Here is a 25,028-nt window from a genome sequence, read left to right as displayed (position 1 = left end):
GGTGGGAAAAGTCATTAGCTATAATAACCCGCCGGAAATTTTGAGGAGAGCTACTGACTTGGGGGTTTCAGTCATCTGAGGCTGGCTTCCGCTGTCCCCTTAGTTGTGGGTGGTGATTTGCTTACTAATCAGATGGGAGCGGATTCTGAAAAGAACATTTATATTTGGGAATCAACTCAGCTCAGCATCAGACATTACGAATACTGCAGTTGGTCACATTTTACTATGTGAAGGGCAGAAAGGGAGCCCAACAGTCTTCGTAAGCCAGACCTAGTCTCTAAGGTCACCGGCACAGACGCAGGGTCTAAAGCAGGAAAGAGGTGCGACTGGAAAGGACAGGGCCCTGCGGGAATGGATCTGCCCGGAGCCCTCGCCTGGTTTTGCTTGAGACTCCGACAAGACTCCCAGTGCTTCTCTCTCCGACCCTATCCCCACTCCCTCCATCCTGGAAAAGCCAGTAAGCAAAGTTAACTCTTTCTTCTAAGAAACCCTGAGTGAAATCTTGCTCTTCCTTTGTGCTAGAGTCCTGAAACCCTTTCGCTTCTCACTGTGGGTTCACCAGCACGTGGTCTTCGGACACTGAGCGCACCTTCGCTCTCAGCTGTGATCCTAGCTAGCCCAGACACCAGTCTGTACCCAAAGGAAGAGTAGGAAGTTGCAAAGGGAAGCTGGCTAACAAGGGCTTCTTCTGCCCTACTTGGCAAAGGCCCATACGGGTGGCCTCCGTGGATACGGAGCTCCTTCATTTTGTTCCAAAAAGAGCTCTGCCAGGCTTTACCATTGCCCTGGAGGTGCACAGGCGCCCGTATACTCGAGCACAACCATGGGCTCACCCCAAGCGCGCACACCTGCACCCACGCGTAAGGAAGAACCACACAGCTATCTCTGTCGGGGAAGAACACGAGGAGTGAAGTGTTTTAGGTGGAAACTGCTCACATCTCCTTTCTTTCCTCTGCTCCCCCTCTCTGCCCCTGGTACTCCGGATCCAATCCTTGGCTTAGGAATCCACTCAAGCCACGTCTGGCTGCTTTGTTCCAGAGGAGCGCAGCTCCGAGACTGCACTTCAGCGGTGCAGCCTCCCTCCAGGTCGGCGAGCGGCGCCAGATCCGGGACTTCAGGGTCTCCGCGGGAGCTTAGGAGGCTCAGGATCTGAGTTGGAGAGCTGGAAGGCCAAACTCCGAGCCGCTGAGGGACTGCGCAGGAAGACCACAGAAATAAACCAAAGGGACACCTCGGACAGATGTACCAGAGGACACCACTGAAGTCCAGGAGAATCTCCACCAAAGCCATCAGCGTTTTCCTTGTAGCTTTCTGTCCCTCGAAGTGGAAAATTGAGGTTTCTGAGAAGTCCACGGAGAGAACCTGCAGCAAACTGAAGCCACAGACTCCGAAGGCATAGGGAGAAAAAATGCTTCCATCCCCCTTTCACTTTAAACTTGATCGCTTCTGGGACTTCACTGGAGGGCGGTGGAGTTGCACCAACCTGGAGTACAGGCAGATCCCAGCGAGCACTTCCGAGTACTTTAGGACGTGGGGGTGACTCCTTTTTCTTCAGGATTGTCCCACTTGCCACCCTTTCCAGCTGAGCTGATAGGAACCAACGAAAGTCTAGGCGATGAGGATTTTCCGTTACCTCAGGGATGAAAGTATAAAATGTTGAATGAGAAACCCGAAGACCTTGCATCGCTGGGCTGAATAACTTTTTGTTTTCTTTTTTATGGTGTCCAGACTGAGGTAGGGAGGGGACACACTGACCTAGCTGTAAGAAGTCAAGGGTTGGGACAAAACAAAGTTCAAATATATACTGGAATTTGTGTTGTGTGTGTGTTTCAGAAACTGTGTGTGTGTGTTTTCAGCTTGAGAAAGATGAAATCAACGTTTCCTTAATGCTGGGAGTAATAATGCTTGATGCTTAACTTTTCATTGTTCTTTCATGTTTCAAGCCCTACCAGGCCCAGGAAAACACTTCTTTCCGTTTCCTGTAGCTTTCCTGCGTATCATGCATTATATTTGAAAGTGCTTTCCTCTACTTTCCTCATTTTATCTCAATAATCTCTGCTAAAACCAGATAACTTTCACTCTCCCGGTTCAGCATTTGCTCTTTCCCCTCCTACACGAGCTGATTAGAATTTGCAAAGAGAGAGAAAGAAGAAAGGTTCTATTTTGTTTCATGATTGTTGCTAGAAAACGGCAAGACCTCGGGAGAGAGACCAGCATATTATTTCCCAATGATGTCAGAGCTAGCAAAGTTTTTTTTTTTTCTTTAAATTTTATTCCCTAGCAGGTCAAAAACTAGGATGTTTGCAAGAACAATTTCTAGTTTGCTCATAAAACTATTGTTATTAGCCACTCTAAGGTTGGCATACTTTTAAAAGTTCAAACAAGTTCCTTCTAGAATAGGGTTCTTTTAAACATTAACATTTAAAAAGAAGTATTTTTTCATAAATAATTTAGATTTAACTCTTTACCTCTATAGTATATCTGCCTTACTTTCTTAATGTGTCCCCTGATTTACTGCCTATGTCAAATCACTTTTAAAATAATGTCAATTTTCTTGTTCTCCCAGGTCATTTTTCTGAGGACCAATGGTGATAAGTGTTGGTTTGCCTATCTTCCCAGAATAATCCAAGATTTGGGGAAAGAAAGAGTATTTTGCTAATTTCAGGTAATTAATGGAGATATGAATGTTTTTCAGTTAAAATGATGAATATCAAAAGATTACCTGAGTTTCTGTTTATATTGTTACTTAATATTTGAGTTTCTCTTTAAGGTAGTAAAAAAGTTATGATCTAGTTTTTTTTAATGGCGTTAATTAGTTTGCACATCTTATGCATTTTATTTACATGGATTAAAGTATGTGGTAAGTTATCACTTTAATTCATTAATTTGTTTTATATGTAACTGAAGAAGCTTATTGTAAATTGGAAATATCTTACCTTCAAATTTCCTGGGTGAGAAATCACTATTAAGTTATTTCTACTTTGATTATTTTTACTAATATAATGTAATATAAGTTATCTGACAGTTCAAGACTGGAAATTGGTATGAAGAAACAAGGAAATACAAGTTTCTGAAATGAAGGGATATCATTAAAAACAAATCTGAGTTAAACAGAATAAATGAAATCCAAACATTGAAATTTTTTTTAATCTACATAGTTTTGAAATATAAAACGAAATGTGCTTATATTAGGAGCATGTTTCCAATGTTGCAACTGACCTTGAACTCCTAGAATACAGTGTATTTTAGCAACTAGATCTCACCAAAATATATATTTCAACTGACTTCAAAACAGAGTTGAAGACCCCAGCATATTTCTGGCATACATAGGTAAACAGATTTCTCATTGGAACAAAAAGAACCAAATGTATTTAGTATTTAATCTTCTTTTGAGTTACAGAAATATTTTTTCTTATTTTATTGTTTCTTGATTTTTTAAACTTGATTTATATAAAACACATTTCCTTTCCTTTCTTTCTGTATCTCTGTTGTAGATTTTAACCTTTATAGATCATAATAGTGAACTAAAAGATCAAGGTCTACTTGATGAAAACTGGAACTAGCCCTGGGAACCCAATAAATTACTGGACAGAAGTAGACATTTATTTTACTAAGAAAAATGGTTTTTGAACCTAATTTTTTGAAACACAAATACAATGTGTTTCAGAGATTATATCCTCAGCAGAGACTTTTTGAGAGAGCTCAGAGGAAAGGAATTACTTCGGAGATAAGCATTGCTGTAGAGAAAGGACATTTCTTAATACTGAAAGTTAGAAGTAAATTTTATCTTTCATCTCCATTCATATTTTTTTTCTTGCTTATTTGCTGATACCTTGATGTTAACTCCTCATATTTGTCTGGTGCTCCTATTTAGTTATCCAAGGGCCCCAAAATGCATCATGCTCTCGAGGGCTATCTGACCCAAAGAAGAATTCTCAGCTATTACAATTCCTACTTCTCATCAAAACTCCATTGAGTCATAGTAGATAAATCTAATTGAGCTTTTAATAAAAAATAAATTATATCAGACTAATTTAAGCTAAAGTATGAATGACTAGCAGCCTACATCAGGAATATGAAGCCAACTTAATTTATAAACAGTAGACTTTCTGGCAAATTGTGTTAATACATATGGGAAGCAGGGGCACCTCAATCATTCTTAGCCTTGAATACCAAATTGAATAAGCATGGTACTATATTTTATATTTTCCTTTTTTGTATCTTTGATAATGCTATTGAACAATTATTCACACCTAGCTTTAGCCTTTGAAAGAAATTTTTTTTAATTTATGTGCGTGTATAGATAGCATTTCAAAAAGATTTCCACTAGATAGTGAAACTGTTCTCTAAAATGAATCTAGTCGTAAAGCAATTATCTTAAAAATAAAACATCAGAGTAATTGTTGTTATGACTTGATTTAGGAGTTCAGGTAGGCGCACCAAATCATATTAGATGGAAGTAATAAGCTGTTTGAATGTCTATGGAATTCATTTCTTCAACATACTTATGTTAAAAGCCTGATTAAGAACTATTGTCGTGCCGGACCCCTATTAACTCCAATAGGGATGATATCTGACATCGTGTCTGAGAGGCAGAAGGAGAGACCCTGAGCCAATGAATCAGACACAGTGTTTATTGAGGAATTATATATAGTTCAGGCCAGGTGGGCTGGACAGGAAAACTGCTGCTGTTTATAAAAAAGCATACAGGATATGTAGCATTTTCATTTAGGAATCTCTAGCTAGCAACCTCCGTTTTACCCGAAACAAACGTCCTCAGTCCCCTTTATGGCCTGAGTTCCAAGGTATGGGTGAGGGGTTCAGAAGTCCTCCATCCTTAAGGAGTGAATCTCCAGGTTGGCCACTCCTGAATTTCTTAGGTCAGAACTCCAAACAAACCTTCTTCTTACACCATAGGGACCTTCTCAGGGTATGCTTGAGTTATTGCTATCAAGTGCATCTGCCATACAATTACATAACAAAGATTTGGCTTCTTAGCTTTAGTTTTACAGGTTTTATTTTTTTAATTTCTATTTTTTCTTTTATTATTTATTTATTTATTAATTATTTTTTGAGATGGAGCTTTCACTCTGTCACCCAGGCTGGAGTGCAGTGGCACAATCTCGGCTCACTGCAACCTCCACCTCCCAGGGTCAAGCGATTCTCCTGCCTCAGCCTCCCGAGTAGCTGGGATTACAGGCGTCTACGACCACGCCCAGCTAACTTTTTGTATTTTTAGTAGAGACTGGGTTTCACCATGTTGGCCAGGCTGGTCTCGAATTCCTGAACTCAGGTGATCCACCCGCCTTGCTCTCCCAAAGTGCTGGGATTACAGGTGTGCGCCACCGCACCCAGCTTTTAACTTTTATTTTACGTTCAGGAGTATATGTGCAGGTTTGTTACACAGGTAAACCTGTGTCATGGGGGTTCACTGTACAGATTATTTCATAACCCAAGCATTAGGCCCAGTATCCATTAGTTATTTTTCCTGATCCTCTCCCTCCTCCCACCTTCCACCCTCCCAAAGGCTCCAGTGTATGTTGTTCCCCTCTGTGTCCATGTGTTCTTATCATTTAACTCCCACTTATAAGTGAGAACATGTGGTATTTGGTTTCCTGTTCCTGTATTGCTTTGCTATGGATAATGGCTTCCAGCGCCAAATTAGAAAACTGAATCTGTCTTCAAGGTTGAGGCAGATTCAGCTTCTTAATTATTCATCTTGAAACTCTGTCCTTGAATTTCAGGCAGGTGGCCACAAGTCGGCAGTAATGAGACACTCTCACGTGGTTGTAACCACATGGTTGGACTTTCTTACAAGCCCCCATAGATTCAGAAGGAAGAATTAATTTTAATTTATTTTATTAAAGATCCTTTTTATTAAAATAAATGATGTGTGATAAGTTTTATTTACATGAAATCAGATAATTTCTTTTGGAACAGTCATTTTTTAAAGAATTTCTAAAACATGATTAGGTAATTTGCCTTTTAATCTCTTCACTGGTTCTTTTTCTTTCCCCCTTTAAATCACAGCCGTTTAGAGAGAAGACTGAGTTACTGTTCTTTTTTAACTCATCTTTTGCTTCCATAGTATTCCTGGTCCTGTAACTGAATGCAATCTTTTGGCTAGCTTCGTGTTAAAATTATTTTGGATTTGTATCTCAGCTCTTAGTGGCTGTGACTTCTGTAATGAAAGGGAATCCTTTCTGTGACTGGTTAGCATCAAACTTCTTTCTCCACACAGTGTTCTTTATTTCTCTGCTTGCAGTTTTGTTCATTCCATGTAAATTCTTTGAATGCCTTTGTCAGGCCTCTGAGCCCAAGCCAAGCCATCGCATCCCCTGTGACTTGCACGGATACGCCCAGATGGCCTGAAGTAACTGAAGAATCACAAAAAAGTGAATATGCCCTGCCCCGCCTTAACTGATGACAATCCACCACAAAAGAAGTGTAAATGGCCGGTCCTTGCCTTAACTGATGATATTCCACCACAAAAGACTTGAAAATGGCCGGTCCTTGCCTTAAGTGATGACATTACCTTGTGAAAGTCCTTTTCCTGGCTCATCCTGGCTCAAAAAGCACCCCCACTGAGCACGTTGCGACCCCCCCCACTCCTGCCTGCCAGAGAACGAACCCCCTTTGACTGTAATTTTCCTTTACCTACCCAAATCTTATAAAACAGCCCCACCCCTATCTCCCTTCGCTGACTCTCTTTTCGGACTCAGCCCGCCTGCACCCAGGTGATTAAAAGCTTTTATTGCTCACACAAAGCCTGTTTGGTGGTCTCTTCACAGGGACGTGCATGAAAGCCTTGTTATAGCCAGTGCCCTGCACCAGGCACTGGAGAAAGAAGACTAACCATAATTTTCATGGCCTCTGTCCCTCATAATAGAGCTTACCATCTAGTAGAGGTTAATAGACCAACAAATTAGTTGTTACATTATGATCTTGTTTTTATTTCACCAACTACAATTTGTTATCAAGCCCAAGTGTGTTCTTTTGTGAGACCTCTGGAACCACCTCCTATTAACTCCAGTAATAGCTTCTCTGTTGCACTTAGTTTCTGGTTTATTTTTCCCACATTCATTCTAACTGCCTTGGGAGGTAGTTTGTGAAACATCTGTATGAAGTCTTTTACTGCAGTACCAGATACAGCCCAGGGTATTACTAAACAAAGTTCTGGAATAAAACAAACCTGAGTTTGAATCATGGTTCTGAGATTCACTGTGTTACTTGTGTAAATCATTTAACTCACCCGAATCCTCAAGTTATAATGCATATCAAATAGAAATGAGAATATTTATATTTAGGGTTGACAGGCTTTAATGACTGCCTGTATATAAACTACCCAGTAGAAGTAGGTACTCCATATAACATTTCTATTCCCTGTCAGTCTATCTCAAATCATGTAATGAATGATTAATTTCACATTAAAGTACAGTACAGATAACCCAGTTTCTCAAACTACTTTTTAATCAAGAAAATCTGCTCATAAAAGCTTCCTGAGATAAAATCCTTGAGAAGATGCCTAAAATATTCTACTGATGTTTTTATTTTCCCTCATATTAAATATATATAATATATATTATCTATTATATATAATACATATACCAAATTATATATTAATTCAAACATGAAATTTAAGCAAAATTTTCATATCCAACTTATTCTCCTCAGACGCGATTTGTTCTCAAAATGCTTTTTAGAAGTTTTGTACCTTAAATTAGCTCCCCTTTAAAAGGGCTAGTTTTAGAATAAAGTAATCAAAGAAGTTTCCATGGATTTTATACAACTGGTCTTTGGCTTTCAGACTAGTTTCTCTCTCTCTCTCTCTCTCTCTATATATATATATATATCTGTATACATCAAGCCCAAGTTTGTTCTTTTTTGAGACCTCTGGAACCACCTCCTATTTACATACACACACATAGAATCTTATTGAGGTACTTACACATTATTGAGGTATTTAAAACTCATTAGAGGGAAAAATGTTACACTAATTGTTAAAAATATTAAGAAATATGTTGAAAATAAAAGTAAGGTAATATGAAAATAAATATAGAAACATTAAATATAGATTTTATTTACCATCCATTTGTTAAAATAATCATGAACATTTATATTTGTAGAAAATGTGATCAGTTTAATAGTTTTTAAACTGCATTATATGGTTTTGCAGTATTTTTCCACTTTAAATGTCTATTGTCAACATTAAACTATTAATTTAATAAATTATTAACTTAAGCTATAACTATTATATATTTAATTTCTGCTTGGATATGCAAAAACATAAATTATTGTTTTATTTTGTGTTTAGTTTGGCATGTTTTAACATTTTGTAATATTGTAACTGAAATGCAATGGAGGGGTACCGCGAACAGGTACGGCCGAGAGGCGAGACAAAGAGGACAAAAATCTCCTTTATTGAGTCACTCCCGCAGGGAGTGGGCCAGGGAAGTCGCGCTGTGCCAAAGGTGCAGCGCGCTTATATGGATGAGTGACTTGCCTTAGTGACGTGCTTTAGTGGGCATGCGCGTTCACTGGGGCGGCGGCAACAAGAAAGGTGAACCCGGAAATGCTGAGTCAGGGTATCCGAGGTGGCTGTCGGGATGGCGGGAATAAATGGCAGGAACAGGCGAAAATGCCAAGTCAGGGTAGCCAAGATGGCCGCTGGGATGGCGGGAACCGGCGAATCCGGGAATGGTGAGTCAGGGTAGCCAAGATGGTTGCCGGTCGCCATCTTGGAGTCTTTACCGGAGTCTAATCAGTTACATTAGAACATTTTAAAACCAAAAAACATATTGTTGAAAAATTAACATGACACCGATTATGGGAACTTATTATATATTTTATAATAGTTTTATTATCAACAGAATTTAGGAAATAAAAGAAATTGCATGAGAAATCGTTGTGAAAAATTATATGGCATTGTATTTTCTATATCATTTTCAAACTTGTGCGTCCAACATTGATTACCGTTACCTTTTATAATTTTACAAATTTGAGGATTTGCTACATTTTCTGGTTGAATATTTTCAGTACTTTTTTAAATATTAAATAATGTAGCCAAAAGTGTAAAAATATTAGCATTACATTTATTCATGCATAGGATTAGGTACCTCCTGATATAGACTTCATTCACTAAGATATATTATCAGTCTCCAGTTTTCTTTCACATTAAAAAGTTCAACGTATCTAGAACGGAACAAAATGGAGAAAGCAAAGAATAAAGGTAAACTCTTAATAGTTATTCAGTAATACATAAACAATTCTATGTTATCTAGAAATGCTTTTTTTAAAACTAAACACTCTATTTTCAAAAACATTGTCTTACATTCCACAGAGAAGTTTATTTTATACTTTTAATAAGACGAGGGTAAATGAATGATTTATTAAAAAGACAAGTAGTAATGTGAAAAACTTGCACATACCCCCAGGCACATATGATGGATCTTTATAATACGCTAAGGTTTTATTTTTCAATTTGGTAAATGGTGAGATGCAGTTTTAAATCTTAACTTTTTCTAAAATGTGAAAATGCTCATAATGTAAAAAATAAAAAATTTACTAATTTTGAAATAGACCCTTATGTGAGGCAGTGAACTAGAATAAGGCAGTTTCTTTTTCTACTGACCTCATCTTGGAAACTTTGATTGGATTCAGTAGTACTACTGAATATATTAAAAATTTAGAAAATTGCCAGTGAGCTATGAGATGGATTCCTCGACCTCAACTCATTTCTGCTTATTGTGTTGTCTTCATAATATGCAACTAGGTTCTCTTTCTTGCTTTTGTTATTTAAAAACTTCTGATTTATCCTTGGTAAGAGGATTCTTACTCGACATGTTATTAAAAGTGTGTATAAATGTGATTGCTACACTGCCCCGAGCTTCTAGTCTCTAAGTATGGGGTAGCCTTGCAGGAACAGTCACGGAGCAGTGGCACCGCTGGTGCTGTAACACTGCCTCCTCAATAAAGCTGTTTTCTTCTCCCTCTGGCTTGCCCTTGAATTCTTTCCTGGGCAAAGCCAAGAACCCTGGCTGGCTTAGCCCCACTTCAGGGCTTGCCTGCTCTCCATCAGAATGACTCTTCTTAGAATTGCAGAATTAGAAGAGCACCTCTTTGAATAGTTAGGAAAGAAGCTTCTGGAAAATGTTGCACAGAACACTACAGTGTAAGTTGAAACTTACAGTGAAACTTTAAATGTCAAAGAAGAAAATATGTGTAGAGTGGCCATGCCTACACTAGTTTATGTAAATGTGAAAACATTCTTCTTGTAAAAATATGCAAGGTGATTTTATAATTATAGAGCAAATGTTTAGTTCAAGTGGCAACTACTCTTTGAAAGCTAATATTGCTTTCCCTGAAAATATTTTTGTGTTTTTTGAAATGTATAAAGTCTTGGACACTTTCTTGATTGTAAACTCTCTCCCACTGGGGCTCATTTGCTTTTTTTTTTTTTTTTTTTTTTTTTGAGACGGAGCCTTGCTGTGTTGCCCAGGCTGGAGTGCAGTGGTGCGATCTCAGCTCACTGCAAGCTCCGCCTCCCGGGTTCACGCCATTTTCCTGCCTCAGCCTCCCGAGTAGCTGGGACTACAGGCACCGGCCACCACGCCTGGTTAACTTTTTGTATTCTTAGTAGAGACAAGGTTTCACCGTGTTAGCCAGGATGGTCTCAATCTCCTGACCTCGTGATCTGCCCTCCTTGGTCTCCCAAAGTGCTGGGATTACAGGCGTGAGTCACCGCGCCCAGTCTTTTATTTTTATTTTTATTTTTTTTTGCCTTAGTGCAATGCATCTACGCCATGGTATACACTAAGAAGTGAAAGCTCAGATTGAAAGTCAACATTGATGAGTGCAGCCCATTAAAAAAAAAAAAAACAGATTTGAACAAAGTTGTTAAACTTTGGAAAAGAAAATGAGTGAATATCATCCGCAAGGTACTGAAGTGTGTCTGTAGTTTCAGCTATAACCCAGTCTGCAAATTCAGAGTCTCACATTCTATGTAGATCACATTTGTATAAGGTGGTAAGGTTTTTTAAATGTAGTCAGTACAAAGAATCCTTAAATTTATGTTTTGTCTTTTCAAATTTATTATTTATTATTTCATCTCTTAAGTGTTGCAATGCATAAGATAGTGTGCCAGGCTTTTTTTTTTAACCATTGGTTTTGTGATAATCAAACACCTGCCTAAATCTCTCCTCTTTGATTTTAATATTAACTAGAGCCATATGTTTATATACATAAAATTTACATGGAACATATTGTTCAATAGGGGTAGATCATATTTATTTTAAAATATGTTTTTGTTTTATTTGTCCTAAGCTAATAACTGTAAAATAAGTGAAACAAAATACCTGACTTTAAGAAACTGCAATCCAAGACAATCAGAAGTCTTTTAAATTTAGCAATCATGATAAAAAGGCAACTGATTATTCCCTGTTCTGATTCTGGTAGTGGTTCTTTTTCAGGCTTCATAAACATGAGCTAATGATGAAACAATCTTGATACACAATCTATTAAGCTTAACTCCAACTGAATAAGTACTTTATCAAATCTGACATTTAATTATACTATATCTCTGATTTAGTCAAAATTATAATGACATAATTCACATTTACTATTAATTTAACATATAGCCCCTGTGATTTATATTTCTGTTACTATAATCAAAATGTTTTGTTGGTATTTACAGCCTAAGAAGATGAAAAGTACTTTATAAATATATTTTTAATTCAAATTTTAGATTACTTTATTGGAATAAAACAAAATATTTGCTGTTTACAAGATTATTTCTGTGTCATGAACATCATCTCCCTCCCAGCCATGTTTCTGGAATTACTGTCCTACCTGATTTAATCTTAGCTGTCACAATCAGACAGACAGAAAGTGTGGGACACTTTTCTTGCATCTGTAGTGGAAACTTTAACAGCATCCAGTAACTGCTGCAGGTCTGTCAGATAAATAAATACATGATTAATTGCATTTTTTATTTATGCTTATACAAAAAGTAATATATGCCTTTAAACATTAATATGAATGCATGCAGGTCAGTAATAATTACAAATTACTCCATTTATTCATATTTGGAAATGCTTGAATTTCCCCAGAATAAAAATTTAAAGTTAAAAAGGAATTTTTAGATCAGGTATTTCAACTGCTATTTTTAAGCTTAGTAAAACAAAAACAGAACAAAACAAAACTGATGCCCAAAGACTGTAAGCTTGGAGAGAAGTAGAGAAACAAATGAATCACAACTAGACTATCCTGACTCCTCTTGGCTCTCCAAAGCATATTAATGAGATTCCTTGTTGTGATGAACAGAGATTCACCCACATTTAGAGAAAAGAAGTTTGTTTTAAAAATACTTATGGAATTTGAGTAGGAAAAGATAAATTACAGTTCTAAGTAAACATAGTAATATGTGTCACAATTTGAAGTGCTGTGAAGAGAATTATTAATCTAAACAGGACAGAATTTATGAGTTTCTTCACAATTAAATCAGGTGCAGTAAGAATTATAATAATTTTTCAATTGTATTCTTTCTTGAAGAGGAAGTGAATTGGATTATGGATTAAAACATAGGCCAGTGGATATTCATTAGGATCCTGAAACCTAGCTGTACCTTGCATTAAACCTATAATTTTCTGAGTATAGGCAGATCATAATAAGCAAATCAATGCTAGATAAATAATGAAGTGTTCTTTTCCATCAACAATGACCTCATATTCTGGAATGAAAAAAAGAAAGACATAAGTAAATGAAATACAGTAGAATAAATGGGTATGTGTGTGTCAGTGTGAGTGTGTGAGTGTGTTTGTGTATTACAAAAAAAGGAAGTAATAAACTGGCAGATCAGGGAAGGTTTGCAAAAGTGGACACTTCAGTTGGATCTCAAAATATAAGTAGGGATGACCCACACAGTGAGGTAGAAAAGGGTATTTTAGGCAGCAAGAATGACATGAACCAAATAGAAAGGTACAAGGCGGTAGGCACACAGGATAATGTGAGGTTAGGCTCTGTTGTGTTTTTGTTTGTTTGTTTTTTGTTTTTTAACTTTGATTTTAAGTTCTGGGATGCATGTGCAGCTGTGTTACATAGGTAAACTTATGTCATGGGGGTTTGTTTTACAGACTATTTCATCACCCAGGCATTAAGCCTACTACCCTTTAGTTATTTTTCCTGAACTTCTCCCTCCTCCTACCCTCCTCTCTCTGATGGGCCCAGGTGTGTGTAGTTCCCCTTTATGTGTCCATGTGTTCTCATCATTTAGCTCCCACTTATAAATGAGAACATGTGGTATTTGGTTTTCTGTTCTTGCATTAGTTTACTAAGGATAATGGCCTCCAGCTCCATCCATGTCCCAGCAAAAGACATGATCTCATTTTTTTATGGCTATGTACCATTCCATACTATATATGTACCACATTTTCTTCATCCAATCTACTGTTGGTGGACATTTAGGTTGATTCCATGCCTTTGTTATTGTGAATAGTGCTGCAATAAACATATACATGCATGTGTCTTCATAACAGAATGATTTATATTCCTTTGGGTATATACCCAATAATGGGATTGCTGGATCAAATGATATTTCTGTCTTTAGGTCTTTGAGGAATTGCTGCACTGTCTTCCACAATGTACTAATTTACACTCCCACCAGTAGTGTGTAAGCATTCTTTTTCTTCCACAACATCAACAGCATCTTTTTCTTTTTTCTTTTTGGACTCTTTAATAATAACCATTCTGACTGATGTGAGATGGTATCATTGTGGTTTTGATTTGTATTTCTCCAATGATGAATAATATTGGGCTTTTTAATCATATGATTGTGGGCCACATGTATATCTTCTCTTGAAAAGTATCTGTTCATGTCCTTTGCCCATGTTCTGATGAGATTCCTTATTTTTTTCTTGTAAATTTGTTTAAGTTCGTTAAAGATGCTGAATATTAGACCTTTGTCAGATGCATAGTTTGCAAAAATTTTCTCCCATTCTGTAGGTTGTCTGTTTACTCTGTTGATAGTTTCTTTGTACTGTGCAGAAGCTCTGTAATTTAATAAGATCCCATTCGTCAATTTTTACTTCTATTGCAATTGCTGTTGGCATCTTCATCATAAAGTCTTTGCACATGCCTATGTCCTGAATAGTATTGCTTAGCTTGTCTTCCAGGGTTTTTATAGTTTTGGGTTTTACGGTTAAGTATTTAATCCCTCTTGAGTTAATTTTTGCATACAGTGTAAGGAAGGAGTTCAGTTTCAGTCTTCTGCATATGGCTAGCCAGTTATCCCAGCACTGTTTATCTAATAGGGAATCCTTTCCTCATTGCTTGTTTTTGTCAGGTTTGTTGAAGATCAGATAGTTGTAGCATGCAGCCTTATTTTTGGGGTCTCCATTCTGTTCCATTGGTCTACGTGTCCTTCTGTACCAGTACCATGGTATTTTGTTTACTGTAGCCTTGGACTACAGCTTGAAGTTGAGTAGCATGATGTCTCCAGCTTGTTATTTTTGCTTAGAACTGCCTTGGCTATTCAGGCTCTTTTTTGATTCCATATGAATTTTAAAATAATATTTTCTAGTTCTTTGAAAAATCCCAATGGTAGTTTAATAGGAACAGCACTGAATCTATACATTTCTTTTAACAGTATTGATTCTTCCTACTCAATAGCATGAAATGTTTTTCCATTTGTTTATGTCATCTCTGATTGCTCTGAGCAGTGTTTTGTAGTTCTCCTTGTAGAGGTCTTTCACCTTCCCTAGTTAGCTGTATTCCTAGGTGTTTTATTCTTTTTGTAGCAATTGTGAATGGGAGTATGCTCCTGATTTGGCTCTCAGCTTTACTGTTGGTGTATAGGAATGCTAGTGATTTTTGCTTATTGATTTTGTATCTTGAGACTTTGTCGAGATCGTTTATCAGCTTAAGAAGCTATTGGGCTGAGGCTATGGGGTTTTGTAGATATGGGATCATGGCGTCTACAAAAAGAGATAGTTTGATTTCCTATTTGGATGCCCTTTATTTCTTTCTTTTGCCTGATTGCCCTGGTCAGGAATTCCAATACTATGTTGGTTTTTTTGTTTTGTTTTGTTTTGTTTTACTTTTTAACATTTATTTTAAGTTCAGGGGACATGTGCAGGTTTGTTACATAGGTAAACTTGTCATGGGGGTTTGTTGTACAGATTATTTCATCACCCAAGTATTAAGCTTGGTACTCCTTAGTTATTTTTCCTGATCCTCTGATACTGATCCTCCTCCCACTTTCTACCCTCCAAAAGGCCCTAGTGTGTGTTGTTCCCCTCTGTGTGTCCATATGTTCTTATTATTTAGGTGATTGGCTGGATAAAGAAAATGTGGTATTTCCTCAATACTATGTTGAATAGGGATGGTGAGAGAGGGCATTCTTGTCTTGTTCCAGTTTTCAAGAAGAATGCTTCAAGCTTTTGCCCATTTATTGTCATATGATATTGGCTGTGGGTTTTTATTTATATATGGTTCTTATCATTTTGAGGCCTGGTTCTAGACGTAGAGTGATTTGCATACTTTACCAAGGAGTTTTACCTCATCTGATAATCAGCAGGGAGCTAGTAAATGGTTTCATGCAGAATAATAAATATAGGTTTCTATTTTGGAAGGAATAATCCTGCAGCAATATGGAAGATGGAGGTATGGCTAAGGATGAATGAAAAAAAAAAAAGACTTCCTAAAGGAAAATCAAAGTAGTTTCAGCAGCAAATAAAAGGGTATGACTATGAATTGAGGGGGAAAGATTGGATTTTAAAGTTTATAATTATGTTATATATATATAACTATATATATCTATATATAGTTATATATATAACTATATATATCTATATATAGTTATATATATAACTATATATAGTTATATATATAACTATATATATAACTATATATATAGCTGCTTCTGTTATTTTTGCTTATATTTTGTTTATAACAAAAAAATTGTTATATTTGCTTCCGTAAGGGCAATGTGCAGCATCAAGACAAGGTGCAAAAGTGGAAAGGTTAGTGGATGTGTATAAATAGACCAAACATGAAGAGGAACCTTGATTTATAACAACCTGCTCTCAAAGTAACTAATCTAGTTTCTCAAGAATAAAATATGACTCCCATGTGATAGTATTAATCTATTCCTGAGGGATTCACTGCCCTGACCCAAACAGCTCCCACTAGGTCCCATCTTCCAATATTGTTTCTTTGGCAATTAAATTTCAGCATTAGTTTTGGTGCAGACAAATCACATCCAATTCATAGTCCATGACATTAAAAGCTAAGGCCTTTGGGAGGTGATTAGGTCATGAGGGCAGAGTCCTCATGAATGGGACTTGTGTCCTTATAAAAGAGGCCTCAACAGGTGGATCACCTGAGGTCAGGAGTTTGAGACCAGCCTGGCCAATATGGTGAAACCCCATCTCTACAAAATTTGCAAAAAGTAGATGGGTGTGGTAATGGGCGCCTGTAATCCCAGCTACTCAGGAGGTTGAGGCAGAGAATCGCTTGAACCCGGGGGGTGGAGGTTGCAGTGAGCCGAGATCGCACCACTGCACTCCAGCATGAAAGAGCGAGACTCAGTCTCAAAAAAAAAAAAAAGTTTCTGGCACCTGAACAGGAACTGGTTTCCATCATCAACTCGGAAAGCACTAAAATCTAGGTGGTGATTCAGGGAGGAGCAGGGGAAGACAGCCTCCTATGGTGGCATGAATAAAATGCTTCCAGAACTAGTAGGGAAATAACTAACCTCTTCAGGCTTTAGACCTTGCTCATGTTAGCAAGAAAGGTATCCTAGAGAAGCCACTCAAAAGGCTCCCTAATCCAGCCTGTCTCCACATACATACTGAAAATTCTTCCCTACTCTGAGGCAGGGTGTAGTGGTTTAGGGGTTTCTCCAGACTGGAATCCTACCTATCTGTACCGACAATTGAGCAAACAACAGTTGGGAGAGTCCAAAAAAAAAGTATTAAAATGTGATTGATGTAATTTACCATGTTTACTTTATGCATGCATTTTATTGGGGAGGGGAGGTCAGAATAATTCACCCAAATCTAATGGTCTTATTTCATAGGCTAATCTGGTTTATATTTGCATTAAAGATACTGGAGGGCAATATTTACAGAGTTTAGTTTTTCTTAATTAAAAACAGTCCTCTATTAATATAGTGTGAAATATCTTTCAAAATTTAGAGTTTAGGTTTAAGATGTCTACTAGATATCTTTAAGATTTTCCTGTAAACTCACTGCACAAACTGGAATTACTTTCCAAAAGACTTAGGGAATGCAAATATGTTATCTGTAAGATGCATTGAGTATTGTAAATAAAACAAACCATTTTTGATTTGTTTAAAAAAAAAAAAAAGAGGCCTCAAATACGAAAAAAAATTTCTTTGTCCTTTCTATCATATGAGAACACAATCAGGTCTCTATCTATGAAAAAAACAACCTTCACCAAACAATGCGTCTGCTGGGACCTTGATCTTGGGCTTCCCAGCCTCAAGAACTGTGAGAAATCAATAGTAGTACGTTGTTTATGAGCCACTCAGTTTATGGTATTTTCTTATGGTATCACAAAGGAAGTAAGACAAAAGTAAATAAATTGCTGAAGCAAGATACCTAAGGAGTTTGTAGGGTATCCTATCTAGTAGAGATTAACTCTAAGCAGAAGAAGGAACACTTCTTTCTAGAAGAATAACAGAAGCTGCTACATATTGTCTTGTCCAAGCTCTTTCATAAATATTTCCATTTATTTTTGTATGACTTTTCTTACTAATATTTTAAATTAAATTTAGGATGATGGAATGTGGTGAAATTTTTAAATGTCTTAATTTTGAGAAACAAAGGTCCTGTGATAGATGTATTATTATAACAAGCCATGTAAGAAAAATCTGTAAGCAAATTAGTGGTTGACAACTATTTTTGAAAACTAAATAAATGATAAAACACAATAAAAATTCAATTTAGAAACTAACTAAATAAAACAGTTCAAGCACACTGTGGTTTCCCCTCACCAATTATCAGAATTTTTAGTAGACTTTGGATAGGTATAGGTCTTTCTTCTAACAGTACAAACACTTTGATTCCAAGGACAAATACTTTATGGATAAATATTAACATTATGTGAGTATTATTTTATAATATAGGAAATAGCAACTTCAGAATAGTTGTTTGACTTGCTGAATATCAGAAAATATCCAAATTATTTTTAATACAATCTGAGCTCTTCGTGTTTTCCATTATGCGGGTCAACTAGTTGAGGATAATAACCTCAATAAGATTTCAATTATACTTCTTAAAAGTACTGAGGTTTACTAACTAGCATTCATGTGTCAAAGATTTGGGTGATTTGTCAGTGTCGGTGTGGTTACCATTGATAAAGTCAATACTTAGAACACTTGCACTTTTAGAGCAGCAGTTCACAAAGTGTGGTCCTTAGAATGCCATATTTTTAGAAGTGCAGATTCTCAGGTCTACCCAAGATCTACTGGACGAGAAACTCAGGAATCTGTTTTAACAAGCCTTCCAGGTGATTCTGTACTTCTTATATTTTTTGAGAACCACTATTTTTAAGGCTAGAACTTACCTACAATAAATAGTAAAAGGACCAACTGATGAAAAACAGATATTCCAAATTTATATTACTTTCATTTAAATATTAAACAATTTTCATTTTTTTGAATTCTAAAGCACATCTTATATTTTTGTATGCTTTGTCAAAGATCAGTTGGTTTTAAGTATTTGGCTTTATTTCTGGGTTCTCTATTATGTTCCATTGGTTTACTTTCCTATTTTTATACCAGTACCATGCTGTTTTGGTTACTGTGGCCTTGTAGCACAATTGGTAATGTGATGCCTCTAAATTTGTTCTTTTTGCTTAGTATTGCTTTGGCTATTCATGCTCATTTTTTGTTCCATATGAATTTTAGGAGGTTTTTTTTTTTTTTTTTTTTTGGTTCTGTGAAGGAAGATGATGGTATTCTGTTCAGAATTGCATTGAATCTGTAGATTGCTTTGGACAGTATGGTCATTTTCACAATATCAGTTCTTTCCATCCATGATCTTGGGATGTGTTTCCATTTGTTTGTGTTATCTGTGATTTCTTTCAGCAGTTTTTTGTTTGTTTGTTTGTTTGTTTGTGTTTTTTTGGTAATTTTTCTTGTAGAGATCTTTCACACCCTTGGTTAAGTATATGTCTAAGTATCTTTTCTTTTGCAGCAAAGAAACGTATATTGGGGAAAGGATACTGTATTCAGTAAATTGTGCTGGAAAAAGTGGTAAGCCACATGTAGAAGAATGAAACTGGATCCCCAGCTCTCACCTAATACAAAAATCAACTCAAGATGGATCAAAGACTTAAATATAAAACCTGAAACCATGAAAATTCTAGAAGATAACACCAGAAAAACTCTTCTAAATGTTGGCTTACGCAAAGAATTCATGACTAAGACACCAAAAGAAAATGCAACAAAAACAAAAATAAATAAATGGGACTCAATTAAACTGAAAAGATTTTGCACACCAAATAAATAATCAGAAGAATAAACAGACAACCCACAGAATGGAAGAAAATATTCACCAACTATGCATCTGACAAAGGACTAGTATCCAGAATTTACAAGGAACTCAAACAAATAAATAAATTCAAAAATCCCATTAAAAAGTGTGCAAAGGACATGAATAGACAATTCTCAAAAGAAGATATACAAATAGCCAATAAACATAAAAAAAAAACAGCATCGCTAGTCACCAGGGAAATGCAAATTAAAACCACAGTGAGATTCCACCTTACTCCCGCAAGAATTTCCACAATTAAAAAGTCAGAAAACAATAGATGTTGGCATGGATTTGGTGAAAATCACATCAGTGAATACAGATTTGGGAAGAAATGTGCATAACTGGTTTTCAGCTAGCCAACACGCTGGTCCCAGTATACCACTGGCTACGGCATTCTAAAAGTGTCCTCATATGGCTCTATTAAATATTCAAGAACTTTGACCAATATATTCTCTGCCAAATGCTCTCAAGAAATCTTGGTGGAGATGGTGTGGGGGTAAGGTGGGGGTTTTCCGAAATGGAATCATGTTAATGTGGACTTAATGTTAAAATATGAATTTTCAAAAAAATTTGCTTTACTTTCAGTAGGCTAAATACCTACATAGTAAAATTTAAAAAATCTGTAATTCTCTCTTAATTTATTCATTATACTATTATATGTGGTAGGCATTTTTTTCCTGGCTCTCATATCATTTGTGTTTGTTTTATACTAATGAAATACAGAAAAACTCTGTAGTATATAGAGCCCAATGGAACTTTTAAGAGTAAGAAATTTTAATTTGTATATTATGGAAAAGTCATCTCAGAAATATTAGTTTATAAATATGCAGATACAATTTCTAGAATGTCAAAAAATAATCCTTTCACCTGAGTTGTCTTAAGTAAATAACTTTTAGGATTTTTAATTGGATTATTTATGTAATCATTATAAAGGAGATCTGAGGTAAATTGCTTAAGCATTTTCTTTAGCTTTTTGCAAGACTAAAAATGGAGAATAAATATTTGCTCAAATATCGAGTCAAACTAATTTTGAAGAGAAATCTCTAAATACTTTATTAAATGACCAAAATATAAGAAAATGTTTTAAAAGACTGCAAATAGAAACACATCAGTTTAAAGCACACAAAGAGATAAATGGAAAAAGTATTTTCTCAGAACATGCTAAAAAAACTTAGAATATCCAGGATACTGTATTTATTCATCCTTGCAACATGAATTTTAAATATCTTAGTGACTGTGCTATCATTTTCAGTGTTCTGTATGAATTCTTACCTTCTCAGAAGATTATGTAGATATAACAGATACTTCTGGAATATATATCCATGATAAGATTTGTCTTTTTACAGGAGAAAAGAAAATATATCAAGTCCAACAGAACTTAAGAAAATAAAATTTAATTAACTTTATATGATATAGGCCTTGTTAATATTATATATCAAAAAAGAATTCTAGTTTATATTCTTTTGTCTGTAAGATGGGGGAGCTGTTGCATTATAAAAAATACTGGTCAGTTCCATTCCTCTAAGCATTTTCTTTTGATTAAAATCATTTGTAGTAAAAATGATGACCCAAACCTTTGTAAATGATATTTTAGCTGGGTTATAGTCTAATGAAATTGTGATTTTAAAAGTACTTCAATTACTACAACTATAAAATCTTGGTTTACTAGGAATATGTATAAAGTGAAGTATCCATTATTTCTTTAACATCAGTATATATTGTTTAACATTCTACTTTTGGGCTAAGACTTCCTAGGCTTTACAGAAGAGAGGTTGTTTATCTGAACACTAAAAATATGTGTGTGTGTGTTTGTATGTGTATAAAAATATATGTTCTGTTGTTATTTAGTTATGTCTTCCCTGAAAACACTGATAGATCCAACAAGTCTCTTGATTCCTCTTAAAGATAAGCAAGAAGAAGAATAAAGTATGTCACACTTAAACTTGAGTAAATCCAAGTTGGAAAAACAGAAGCAGATTTTTTTTTTAATCCTACAGGATGAATGTTGAGAGAGACAAAAATATTAACACCACATAAATTATAACCTAGAGAAATTCTAAACCAGGTTGAAAACCTATGCATAAGCAGTCAATAATTATCTTACACTTATGCAATACAATGTTTTATTACAGAAAGAACTTTAGTAATTACCTCATGCTGTATATATGGGAAAGGAGATAAGGAAGAAAAACTCTTTATAGTATGCAATTAGTTATCTCCTGCCTTATCTTGGTATTTGTAGAAAAACTTGGAAGTAGGAAAAGTGAACATTTGTGTCCCTGTTCTATAGTTTTAAAAATTGACACACATAAGTTATTTTTAATTTATCCAGTTAATCACCAGTAATCATGATGCTTTATGAATGACAATTCTTTTATATTTATTCAAAAATATGGGGAAAATAAATGACATCTGCCTATATAACTTAAAATTCTTGAAGAAAATGTATATAGGAATAACTTGTTATGAAATGTTATAGAAATGTTAGTTCTTTGTCTCTTATAGTTACAGTAAGTGGCTAATCATCATGTCTACCTTTATGTATAATTTATTTACATTTTAAAATGTTCTAACCTTGAATACAAAGGGAACAAATATCTGATGATAGGTGTTTGCAAGGCAGTGTCAGTGATTTTTCTTGATATTTTATCTGAAATATCTGAGTATCTACTAGGAATCTAACATGGAAAGGTAATTACATATGATGATGGAAGCAAATTTGTATACACCCTATTTATGGCCAAGCAAAACAAAGTGTAATGTGTCTGAGCATGTATGTGTTCCTTTCACCAATTTTCTTGTGGTAGAATTTATAAAACTGCATATATTCACAATGTACAATGTGATAGTTTGATGTATATATACATTGTGAAATAATTACCACAGTCAAGTCAATGAACACATTCATCACCTCAGCGTTTTCTAAAATTACATTTATCAAACTATATTTGAAAGTAAATGTGTTTTCCCATTGTTAACCACGACTTTAAAACTTTATTACAGATTAATGTTAAGAAAGCTACTGAAATTAATTTTGGTAATAAAACATCTGAATATACACCATGAAATGTATAAATGTATGTGCTGATTTTAGGAGTACAACTAAATAAGTAATGCAAACTTACTTGCAGGATCATCACTTTAACTCTGTCTCTCTCTCTCTCTTTCTATATATATATGTCTCTCTCATATATATGATATATCTTATACATCTAACTATATATATGTAGAGGGAGAAAGAGACACTATAGAGTAATACAACCTTTCCATTAACTGCATATAAAGTCAGCCTTATAATAATGCCCCTGGATTATCTGACCCTTTAATAAAATGTTATACATATTTAGAGACTTGGATTGTGCCTGTTTTTACTAACAGTTATTATTTAAAATATTATTAGTAAGTTAATTCATATAAACCATGCAGAGAAGCTGTATAACTGTGCATATAAATAGTGAAGAGAAACTGATCTGGCATTCGGGGATGTTGAGATTATTCCAACTCCGCTGCCAATTGGCTCTGTGTCTTTGGAGAGGTCACATAATATCTCTGAGCTATAGTTTCCTTATCAGTAACATAGACTAGATGATTTTTAAAATTTCACTCAGCACATAATTTGATCTCTAACTTAAAAGAGCTGGAATAAAAATCACCACTAAAAATTATTAGCATTACTATGGTTGTACTTTGTTTTTATACATTACAGGCATTAAAAACTACCTAGAGTTAATTAGTATTCAACAAAATTATTTGTTACAAATCTTATGCTATTCTGTAACGCATGGGTCTAATATGTATTTAATGTAGCTTTCGTACAACTGCAAAAACTTCAAAGCATATCTGAACTTGTGGGTTTTGTAAGACTTGAACGCTATAAATGAAAGTAATGGAAATTTTATTATATTCTATTATCGATGTGTGATTAGAGTTGTTGAGTGGTAACTCAGTGTCTCATGTGTGTGAAAGAGAGAGAAATGATGACAGTTGTAAAAGCCTAAGATACACAAGACAGAATAGTGGTTAGGATCATAAGCTTGGAAATTAGAACCGATATTTTACTTCCAGTGTCTGCCACATCTCAGTGGTATGACTTTGGGAAAGTAGTTTAATTTATCTGAGTTACTTCATCTGTAGTATGCAGATTACAATAGCCACCGCACAGTGGGTATAAAGATGAGTAAGGTTATATTTTTGAACACGTAGAAGAGTATCTGACATACAATAAGTGTGTACCGTTAGAGTATACTTAAACAAAATTTAATATTAATAAAAGCTATATATAGGTATATGGTTTTCACTTTTTGTTGTTGTTGTTGTTATTGTTTTTCTTTAGTGCTGGGAAAACTGGCTAGCCATATGTAGAAAGCTGAAACTGGATCCCTTCCTTACACCTTATACAAAAATTAATTCAAGATGGATTAAAGACTTAAACGTTAGACCTAAAACCATAAAAACCCTAGAAGAAAACCTAGGCAATACCATTCAGGACATAGGCATGGGCAAGGACTTCATGCCTAAAACACCAAAAGCAATGGCAACAAAAGCCAAAACTGACAAATGGGATCTAATTAAACTAAAGAGCTTCTGCACAGCAAAAGAAACTGCCATCAGAGTGAACAGGCAACCTACAAAATGGGAGAAAATTTTTGCAATCTATTCATCTGACAAAGGGCTAATATCCAGAATCTACAATTAACTGAAACAAATTTACAAGAAAAAATCAAACAACCCCATCAAAAAGTGGGCGAAGGATATGAGCAGACACTTCTCAAAAGAAGACATTTATGCAGCCAACAGACACATGAAAAAACGCACATCATCACTGGCCATCAGAGAAATGCAAATCAAAACCACAATGAGATACCATCTCACACCAGTTAGAATGGCGATCATTAAAAAGTCAGGAAACAACAGGTGCTGAAGAGGATGTGGAGAAATAGGAACAATTTTACACTGTTGGTGGGACTGTAAACTAGTTCAACCATTGTGGAAGTCAGTGTGGTGATTCCTCAGGGATCTAGAACTAGAAACACTATTTGACCCAGCCATCCCATTACTGGGTATATACTCAAAGGATTATAAAACATGCTGCTATAAAGACACATGCACATGTATGTTTATTGTGGCACATATACACAAATGTCCAACAATGTCCAACAAATGATAGACTGGTTTAAGAAAATGTGGCACACGTACACCATGTAATACTATGCAGCCATAAAAAGGATGAGTTCATGTCCTCTGTAGGGACATGGATGAAGCTGGAAACCACCATTCTCAGCAAACTATCGCAAGGACAAAAAACCAAACACTGCATGTTCTCACTCATAGGTGGGAATTGAACAATGAGAACACATGGACACAGGAAGGGGAACATCACACACAGGTGCCTGTTGTGGAGTGGGGGGAGGGGGTAGGGATAGAATTAGGAGATATACGTAAGGTTAAATGACGAGTTAATGGGTGCAGCAC

The 25,028-nt window shown here is 35.6% G+C and overlaps 1 long non-coding RNA gene and 1 other non-coding gene across 4 annotated transcripts; one reads left to right on the top strand and one right to left on the bottom strand.

Annotated features, from left to right (window-relative positions):
• Positions 1-5: 5 nt before the first annotated feature.
• Positions 6-23,939, top strand: LOC117975811 (uncharacterized). 3 transcript variants are annotated; one of them, XR_004666167.3, is made up of 3 exons: positions 6-1,734; positions 2,567-2,665; positions 19,218-23,939. It is a non-coding gene; the product is annotated as an uncharacterized LOC117975811 (long non-coding RNA). The 3 variants fall into 3 exon arrangements; XR_004666168.3 differs by lacking the exon at positions 19,218-23,939 and adding an exon at positions 6,307-8,087; XR_004666166.3 differs by lacking the exon at positions 19,218-23,939 and adding an exon at positions 6,031-8,087.
• On the bottom strand, positions 11,837-11,966 carry LOC112437095 (small nucleolar RNA SNORA31). Its single transcript, XR_003025757.1, has one exon. It is a non-coding gene; the product is annotated as a small nucleolar RNA SNORA31 (small nucleolar RNA).
• Positions 23,940-25,028: the final 1,089 nt, after the last annotated feature.

This window comes from Pan paniscus, chromosome 15 (assembly GCF_029289425.2).
Source record: "Pan paniscus chromosome 15, NHGRI_mPanPan1-v2.0_pri, whole genome shotgun sequence".
NCBI lineage: Eukaryota > Metazoa > Chordata > Mammalia > Primates > Hominidae > Pan > Pan paniscus.
This window is presented reverse-complemented; position numbering and strand designations above follow the sequence as displayed.